The sequence below is a fragment of the Lynx rufus genome, unplaced genomic scaffold, assembly GCF_022079265.1.
Source record: "Lynx rufus isolate CCGP_SWC_20201006 ecotype Redwood Valley unplaced genomic scaffold, mLynRuf1.p SCAF_18, whole genome shotgun sequence".
NCBI lineage: Eukaryota > Metazoa > Chordata > Mammalia > Carnivora > Felidae > Lynx > Lynx rufus.
The window spans coordinates 37,797,742-37,807,393 of NW_025814832.1; positions in this window are offsets into that span (position 1 = coordinate 37,797,742).

Below are 9,652 nucleotides of genomic sequence, written 5' to 3' on the forward strand. Positions count from 1 at the left end.
AGTAGGTAATTTAGGTTTTTATATTACTAAATAGTAAAAAGTCTGTTCTGAAAATAGCTTTATAGGTTAGTTGACCATAGAATTTCCCATTTTAACTCTTTGGATTTAGGACAGATGAGGGGTTTTATGTAGATGAAATGGATGCTTTTGTTTCTTGGAGATAAACTCAGGATTTATCTTTGTTAAAAATGAAATCATTCGGGGTGCCTGGGTGGCTCAGTCTGTTGGGCATCCGGCTTTGGCTCAGGTCATGATCTCGCAGTTTGTGAGTTCGAGCCCCACGTTGGGCTCTGTGTGGATAGCTCAGAGCTTGGAGCCTGCTTAGGATTCTGCACCTGCCTCTCTCTCTGCTCCTCCTCCTCTCTCTCTCTCTCTCCAAATTAAACATTAAAGAAAAATTAAAAAAAAAAATGAAATCATTCTTTCAGGTGATGAATTAAGATCCCTGTAAATAACTTGAAACATTTCTGAGCAATGAAATCTCTGTTGAGTAAATCATATTGAAACCTGTTTTAACTTGAAGAGTTTCAATATGTGAAAAACAATTCCTGTAAATTCTAGTGCATAAATATAAGTTCAAATGTGATTGTAGAGCCCAGAGTTACAGAATTCGGATTGCTTAACTTAATTTGCATCAGAGAGAGGCTTCGTTTTATGTCAGGCACTCCATGTAAACTTTAGTTACAACTGTGACATTTAACAAACAGCCACCCCTCCCTTGTTCTTAATCTGTCTTTAATCCTGAGAGAAAAGACTTACAAAGGTAACAGCGTATGTTAATTGTCACGCTCACTTTACATAACAGGAATTTTTGCTCTTAAAGTGATAGGGTACTTCTCAGCAGAAATAGAAAATCCAGGTTTTCATAGTAGTAGAGTTTCTGTATATGGTCCTTATAAAGTCTTTATTATAAAGTTTAATAGTGTGGATTTAATATTAGGGAAATTTTGCTGATGCTACATGCTATAAAATTAGGTTGCCCACAACCTAAGTCACTAAATTTAAAAATAAAGATTTTATAAGGATATGTAGAGACTTTTTTTCTATCGAAGTATAATTGACAGTAGACTCTTGTAGGCCGAGTCCTTCAAGGCAAGGGTTACGTCTTATCCTTTCTGCACACTAAACACGGGACCACGGGCACATAATTAGCGTTCAGTAGATGGTTACTGAATAAAGTTACTGAATAATGGATCTTATCTGTCCAGCTATTGAGTAAATTCTGAGGTTTGCAGCAGTTAATTTTTATGGAAACTAAATCCTCTGTGTTTACATATAGTCAGCGTACCTTTTGCCTTTATACTTACTTTTCATAACCCTAAATTATATCTCAGATTTGTTTCTGGTTACATACTACATCTATAAAAAGAAAAATAATTGTTTTTTAAACTTAAATTCTCCATTTAGGAAGCGATTTCCTGCTGTGAACTTAATGTTTTATCAAGGTAATGTGGACTAACAAATTATCTTTAATACTTGAAATTAGACATCTGTTTGCCTTTTGTCTCTTTAGGTTTCTTGTGAATATTTGGTGACTGTAACTATAGTGGAATCCATTCTGGATCATGTATAGAACTTTTTGGAACTCACGACCCTGAGATCAAGAGTCACATGCTCTTCCGACTGAGCCAGCCAGGCACCTCTGCATCATGTTAGAACTTTAGTATTTTATGTTTATTTTATTTTTTTCATGTATAGAACTTTAAAGCAGGGCGCTTGGGTGGCTCAGTTGGTTAGGCATCCAACTCTTGATTTCAGTTCAGGTCATGATCTCATGGTTCATGAGATTGAGCCCCATGTTGGGCTCTGCACTGACAGGGCTGAGCTTGCTTGGGATTCTTTGTCTGTCTGTTCTCCCCCCCCCCCCCCGCACCCCTTCCTGTCTCTCTCTTTCTCTCAAAATAAATAAATAAACTTGGGATTCTTTGTCTGTTCTCCCCCCCCCCCCGCACCCCTTCCTGTCTCTCTCTTTCTCTCAAAATAAATAAATAAACTCTAAAGAAAGAGAGAGAGAGAGAGAGAGAGCGCGCGAGAGGGAGGGAGGGAGGGAGAAAGGGAGGGAGGAAGGAAGGAAGGAAGGAAGGACGGACTGACTGAAGGAAGGGGTGCCTGGGTGGCTCAGTCATTGACCTCAGCTCAGGTCATGATCTTGTGGTTCATGAGTTCGAGCCCCACATCGGGCTCGCTGCTGTCAGTGCAGAGCCTGTTCAGATCTTCTGTCCCTCTCTCTCCCTGCTCCTTCCCTCTTTGCGCTGTCTCTCTCAAAAATAAATCTTAAAAAAAAAAAAAGATGGACTTTTTGCCCCAACTCTTTAAAAAAAAATTTAATCCCAAAACAGTTATAAGAAAAAACAATGAATACCCATTTATTCTTGACCTCAGTTTACCTGATAACATTTTACCATGTTTGTTTCACCACTCTGCGTATATTTTTTCTTTTTTTTAAGTTTATTTATTTATTTCAAGAGAGAGAGTGGGGAGGGGCAGAGAGAGATATTTCCAAGCAGGCTCCACACTGTCAGCCCAAAGCCTGACCCAGGGTTCAAACTCACAAACCATGAGATCACGACCTGAGCTGAAACGGAGAGCTGAGTGCTTAACCAGCTGAGCCACCAGGAGCCCCTGTTTGTTTTCTTTCTTTAATGAATCATTTGAGAGATTTGCAAACATCCAGATTAATACAATAATTCAGTTTAATCTCATAAATACATTAGTTTAGTCCTCTAAAACAAGAGCATTATTTTTACATGACCATAATTAAATGATCAAGTTCAAGAAATTAGTATTAATACAGTACTATTTGGAATGATTACGGTCCTTATTCAGATTTCCACAGTTGTCTTCAGTAATGTCTCCTATAGCTGGACTTTTTCCTTATAAAATCCTTCCGAGGATCTTGCACTGCATTTAGTTTTCATGTTTCCTTAATTTCCTTAGACAGTGCAATTTTGACGAATCTAGGCCAGTTATTTTCCACAACGTCCCTCGGTTTGGATTTATCCTGTTTCCCATGATTAGATTCAGAGTAAACATTTTTGACAGGAAAGCTACAGAGACGACACAGTATCAGGAGGCATTGATGGGACTCGTCCCATCGTTGGTGATGTTAAATTGGATCACTTTGGTAGAGTTTACCAGATTGCCTCGCTGTACCAGACTGCCTCTGTCTTTTCCCTTTCCCTCTTTTATTTCTTCTTTTTTGAGTGAGGGAGCAAAGGAGGGCCAAAGAGAGAATCCCAAGCAGTTTTCCTGACTGTCAGTGCAGAGCCTGACATGGGACTCGATCTCACAAACCATGAGATCATAACCTGAGTTCAAACCAAGTGTCACACGCTTAACCGAGCCACCCAGGTGCCCCTGTCTTTTTCCTTTGTAACCCCATTAGTAACCTGTGTGTATCTTTGAGACTGTGAATATCTTATTCTGGAATATTCTGCCCAACAATGGTTTTTTGGATCTATTGGTAATTTTTGCCTGAATCAGTTGTTACTTTGGTGGTTGTGACTGCAAAGCGGAAAATTGTTTTGGCATAAATTTCACTTTAAACCGAATGCTGTGCCAATAGCCACCATTATCCTCTCTGCGGTCTGCTTTCTAATCTATAGATGGATGGAGCTGTTTCACAGATTTGAATAGTTATTATCACATTGAGTGTACCGTGTGTGGTGTATTTTCCTTCACTTAATATCTTCATCAAAAGCTATTTTTACCTAGTTACTATGTTTTGATTCTTAAAAGTTTCAGACTCAGAAAACTGTACAACTGAAAAGGCTTACCAGTGATTTATTCCTAAGTGTTAAGTGTCTCACGCAGTTCCCACAGCTTTGTACTTTGCATAACTAAAGTGTAACTTTGGATTATACCATCCCACTTCCATTATACTTACGAGAATACCCAAATCAGTGGAACATTTGGAATGCCTCTGTTTGCTACATATTTCTTAAGGAAACAAGATTAAATTCTGGATAACTTTTTTGAAGAGTAATCATTTTTTTAAATATTTATTTATTTTTGAGAGAGAGAGGGCGCTCATGCAAGTTGGGGAGGGGCAGAGGGAGAGGAACAGAGTATCCAAAGCGGGCTCTGCAGTGACAGCAGCAAGCCCAGTGTGGGGCTCAAACTCACGAACCGCAAGATAGTGACCTCAGCTGGTCAAGTCACATGCTCAACTGACTGAGCCACTTAGGTACCCCAAAAAGTCATCATTTTAAATTACCTCCTCAGGACTTTTTATCTCTTAAGAGAGCAGTGTACTACTATTAAAGTGATTTTATATATACATATATATGTAATAATATATATGTATTTTACATATAAATAATATGTATATAATATATAATAAGTTATATGTGTGTGTATATAATTTTGTTTAAGTAGGCTCCACACCCAGAGTAGGGCTTGAACTCATAACCCCAAAGTCAAGGGTCACGTGCTCTACTGACTGAGCCAGCCAGACACCCCTGAAGTGGTTTTAAATAAATGTCTGTCAGGGGCCTGGGTGGCTCAGTCATTTAGGCGTCCATCTCTTGATTTCAGCTCGGGCATGATCTCCTGGTTCATAGGATTGAGCTTTTAATACATTTCAGATCCCAGTTGCTATGCTATTCTACGCTTATTTTCAGACTTAGAATAGAAGAGTTTTATTTTTTTAATTGTATTTTAACTAGTAAGACAAACGTACAGGTGTGTATTTGCCCCTGAAGCTTATAATGTATAAATTAGTATATATTAGATTATGTGATACTTAGTGTGTGCCAGCCATTGTCCTAAATGCATCCCCCAAGTTAATTAATTTAATACTCTGCTTAACAATCCCATGAAGTAGGATTTACGGTTGAGCAAATTGAGGCACACACCAGTAAGAGACCCTTCCAAGTATATGTAGCAAGTAACTATCAGGATTTGAATCCAGGTGCTTTAGCTATCGGTTTTTGCTCCTAACCCCCTACGCTGTGCTGCCTCTTCACCACTGCTATACTTAGGCTACCTGGCTAGTTATATCTATAATTTGGTGTTTGATCTTAGGAATATAACTGAATTACCATTTAATTTTATGTAGGAAAAATTATACGTAAGACCTGCTTCACGGTAGTGTTTCTTGGGATGAAGTTTACAGGAACACCTTGTGACAAGAAATGGGTGCCATCTATATAGTGCTCAAAAGATTATCTGATAGATTCTAAATATCTATAGCATGCATGTACACGTTAGCAGAAAGCATTATGACTCCCAAGACCTAGTAAATTTTCTCATCAAACACTGAATACCTTGGGCGGTCACCATCAAGAAAGACGTGGAATCAAAATGGGAGATAGTTTACGTCCGGAATAGATAAAAGTATACTTGTCTAAGGATGAAAGAGTGATATGAGTTAGAAAAAATTAGAAAAAGGAAAAAAATGTTCCTTATTCAAAGTGAGGACAATAACCTCTGCCTTCCGAGATCATTGCAGAAATGAAATGAAACAACCCAGCCTGAAAGAAGCATACCATGCCTAGCCTGGGATTTGGACAGCGCTCCGAGTCCACGTGTAATTTTAAGCTTAGTGGCTGTGTTGCTGTGCGTGAAACGGTGGGACGGGTTGGGTAAGTATGGCCAGAAGAGCAAGGCCCAGGAAGGTTACAGACTCACGCCCAGATGCGGGCAGTACGGGTAGTGCCAGGATTCTGTTCAGAGGTTCCAATTTGACCAGCAGAGAGGCGCCTGGGTGACTCAGCCGGTTAAGCATCCGACTTCGGCTCAGGTCATGATCTCGCGGTCCGTGGGTTCGAGCCCTGCCTCGGGCTCTGTGCTGACAGCTCAGAGCCTGGAGCCTGCTTCGGATTCTGCGTCTCCCTCTCTCTCCCCTCCCCTGCTCGCACTCTGTCTCTCTCTCAAAAATAAACATTATAAATAAATAAATAAATAAATAAATAAATTTGACCAGCAGAATCAGCAGCTAGATGAGGGCAGTGTGACATCTGGTACAGGTAGTTTTCTATGGGGTCAGCGTGAAACAGGCCATGCCTAGGAACTTCTGCCAGGATATCCAGGAGGCTATGACTTAAGTAACCCGCTTGTGGTGGCACAGAGTATGTAGGTGAGTAAAGTGCTGTCCCGTCCCCACCTTCAAATATCTCCCAGGCCTACAGGGAAGCCCAGATGTACTGTAAGCAAAAAGGTTAGAAAATGTCAAGTGTCCTAAACACTGGGGGAATTTTGAGGAGGGTGAAGGTTGCTCCCAGTTAGGGAATCATGGAAGGCTTTGTGGAGGAGGTGGCATTTGAAGTTTGTCTTATAAAATGGTAAAGACTGGAAATACAGCAGTGAAAGGGAAGGTTACTTCCAAAGGAAGGGAACAGCATAAACGTCAAAACCGAGATCCCAGGATGCCTGGCTGGCTCAGTCAGCGGAGCGTGGGACTCTTGATGTAGGGGTCCTGAGTGCAAGACCCATCTTGGGTATGTATAGACATTACTTAAAGATATAGCCTTTAACAAACAAACAACAAAAACGCAAGATCATGTGTCCCAGGGCAGCAAGTATGGCAGGACCTGGAGATCAGCTCAGACTATGGAGAAGTTCCTACCTACAGGCTTGGGGTCATGAAGGGCAGATTGTACCAAAGAAGGGCACTTTGAGGCACTGCCCCTCAGATCATTGGGATAAAATGGCATTTGAGAATATTTATCACCTACTGTTCGGGGGGCCTTATTTACTTCCAGCTGAGGGGATCTGCAGCGCGTGGCAAGGCTCCCAAGTGACTAAGTGCCATGAGGGTTGTGATAGGGGAGTTTGAATTGCACAGTGAGTAATCTGGATTATCGCAAGCATAATCCGGTTCATGTTGCAGAACTATTGGTTGTAAAGGGAGAATCTCCATGGAGAAGTCTCAGTCATCAGACCGCTGCCCCCCTATAGCAAGGGGGTGGAAAGGGGATGGTACTGAGGGCTATTTACTAGCCTTCTGGGATGGAATGCTGCTCATGAGTCATGAGGTTAAAGGATAAGAATCAGAAATTGTGTTTTGGATATAAAACAAGGAAAGTAAATCCAGAGCCACCTGCAGTCAGAGTGTAGGGAAGAGGGATGTAGACCAGATTAAGTTGGCTGATGAAATGTTTGGGCTTTTTATGAACAGATGTGACAAGGTGGGCAATCAAGCATGCATTACAGTTTAGGTGTAAATGTAAATTTGGTATAGCCTCATCAGAAGAAAATTTTGACAATATGTACTGAAAGTGAAAATCAGGTATCTTTTCACTCCTCTCTTACCGGAATTTATTCTACAGATGTAGGGCACATGTGCCCACAGAAGCATGTAGAAGGATATTCATTCCTGCCCTTTTTGCAATAGGAAACATTTGGGAATAACTTACATGTCCAAGAGAATACTAGCCAAATAAATAAATATGATACATCTGTGCAATGGCTTGACACAGCGAGTGGCGTTAAAAAGGAGCACAGGTCAGCGTGTATTGATATGGACCAGTCTCCAGAATATAATAGATGAAAACAGAAAGCAAGGTGCAGTGCTATGGTTAGTATAAATAATGGGATATGTTTACATTTAGAATATAGGAGGACGCAAAAGAAGTTAGGAACAGTGGGGGTGCCTGGGTGACTCCGTCAGTTGTGTTCAACTCTTGGTTTTAAGTCAGTGGTTCCTGAACCACTTTATCTTGTAATAGATAAAAGCATGGCTTTTTAAAAAAAAAAAATTGTGGTAAAATACACATACCATAAAACTTACCATCTTAACCATTTTTAAGTGTGCCATTCAGTGATGTTAAGTACGTTCACACCGTGGTGCAACCAATCTCCAGAACTTTTTCATCTTGCAAAACTGAAAACTCTGTGCCCATTAAACAACTTCCCTTTCCCCACTTCCCCAGTGCCTGGCAACCACCATTCTACTTTCTGTCCTTGAGTCTGACTGTTCTAGATGCCTCGCATCAGTGAAATAGGATCTCTGGCTTTTTGTGACTGGTTTACTTCCCTTAGCATATCTTTAAGGTTCATCCACGTTGTAGCCTCTGTCAGAATGCCCTTTCTGAAGGTCAAATAATATCCCATGCATGTACATACATTTTTTGTTTATCCATTCTGTTGGTGTCGCGCTTGTGTTTCCATGTTTGGCTGTTGTGAGTAATGCTGCCGTTGTAGGGGAGGAGCAAATGAACTTTTCCCTCTACCCTCTGAGGTTCTTTGGCTGGCGCCCTGCACATTGGACTGACACAAAACAGATTAATAGGAGAAGAATGGTTTCTTCATGAGCGTATGTGCACTGGAGAACTCAAAGGGGCGATTGGGACTTGGGCTTGTAGTGCATCGAACAAAAGAACAATAAATCTGATAGAGAAGTGACAAGACAAAGCACCAGGACTATGTGCTTCTACGGGCAGCAAACTGTGGGAAGGTAAATATTTGGAGAGAGTGAGGATAAAGGTTACCTAATAGGGTTTGTTATGTGGAGTCCTCTGGTGCTATTTCTGAGCTAGAGTCTAGAGGTGTCTCTGATGATCAAGAATTGTCCTGCCCTCCTGTCCTGTAAGGGGGGGGGGGCAGTTTTTCCTGTGTCCCTTTTTTTTTTCCAATTCCTTTCAGCTCAAAATAATTCTTTTTTTTTTTTTTTTTAAGTTTTATTTATTTATTTTGAGAGAGAGAGAATCCCAAGCAGGCCCCACACTTGATCCCACGGACCATGAGATCAGGCCCTGAGCTGAAGTCAAGAGTCAAACGCTTCACCAACTGAGCCACCCGGGCACCCCTCAAAATAATTCTTCTATCAGGGGCACCTGCTGGCTCAGTCGATGGAACGTATGACTCTCAAGCGTGTGAACTTGGGGTTGTGAGTTCAAGCCCCACGTTGGGTGTAGAGCTTACTCAAATCAACAACAAATAATTCTTTTTTTTTTTAATTTTTTTTTTTCAACGTTTATTTATTTTTGGGACAGAGAGAGACAGAGCATGAACGGGGGAGGGGCAGAGAGAGAGGGAGACACAGAATCGGAAACAGGCTCCAGGCTCCGAGCCATCAGCCCAGAGCCTGACGCGGGGCTCGAACTCACGGACCGTGAGATCGTGACCTGGCTGAAGTCGGACGCTTAACCGACTGCGCCACCCAGGCGCCCCAACAACAAATAATTCTTAATGCATATTTCATGGTGCATGTTCTGAACCCCTTTGTTGTGGACACGGATGTACAAATATTTCTCCAAGACCCTGCTTTCAACTCTTCCGACGTATGCCCCGAAGTGGAATTACTAGATCATCCGGTAATTCTATTTTTAATATTTTGAGAAACTGCCACGCTGTCGCATTCCTACCAGCGGGACACCGGGGCGCCAATTTCTCTGCGTCCTTGCCAACACTTGTTGTTTTCTGGGTGTGGTTTTGGTTGTTAACAGTCGCCGTTCTAACAGGTATGAGGCGGTAACTCATCGTGGTTTTGATTTGAAAGGCACTGCTTTTTTAGTTCCGACTCCCGGTGGCATGCTCTCTCCACCGGGTTACTACAGAAGCCTCCAGACAGCCTCCTGCTTCCACCCTGGCTCCCTGCAGTCCGTTCTCAGAGTAACAGATGGAGCGATCCTGTTAAAAAATCAGAAGACGACAAATCACGTGAGTGTCTTTCAAACCTGCGTCCCTGTGTCTCTCCTCACTGTAGTCC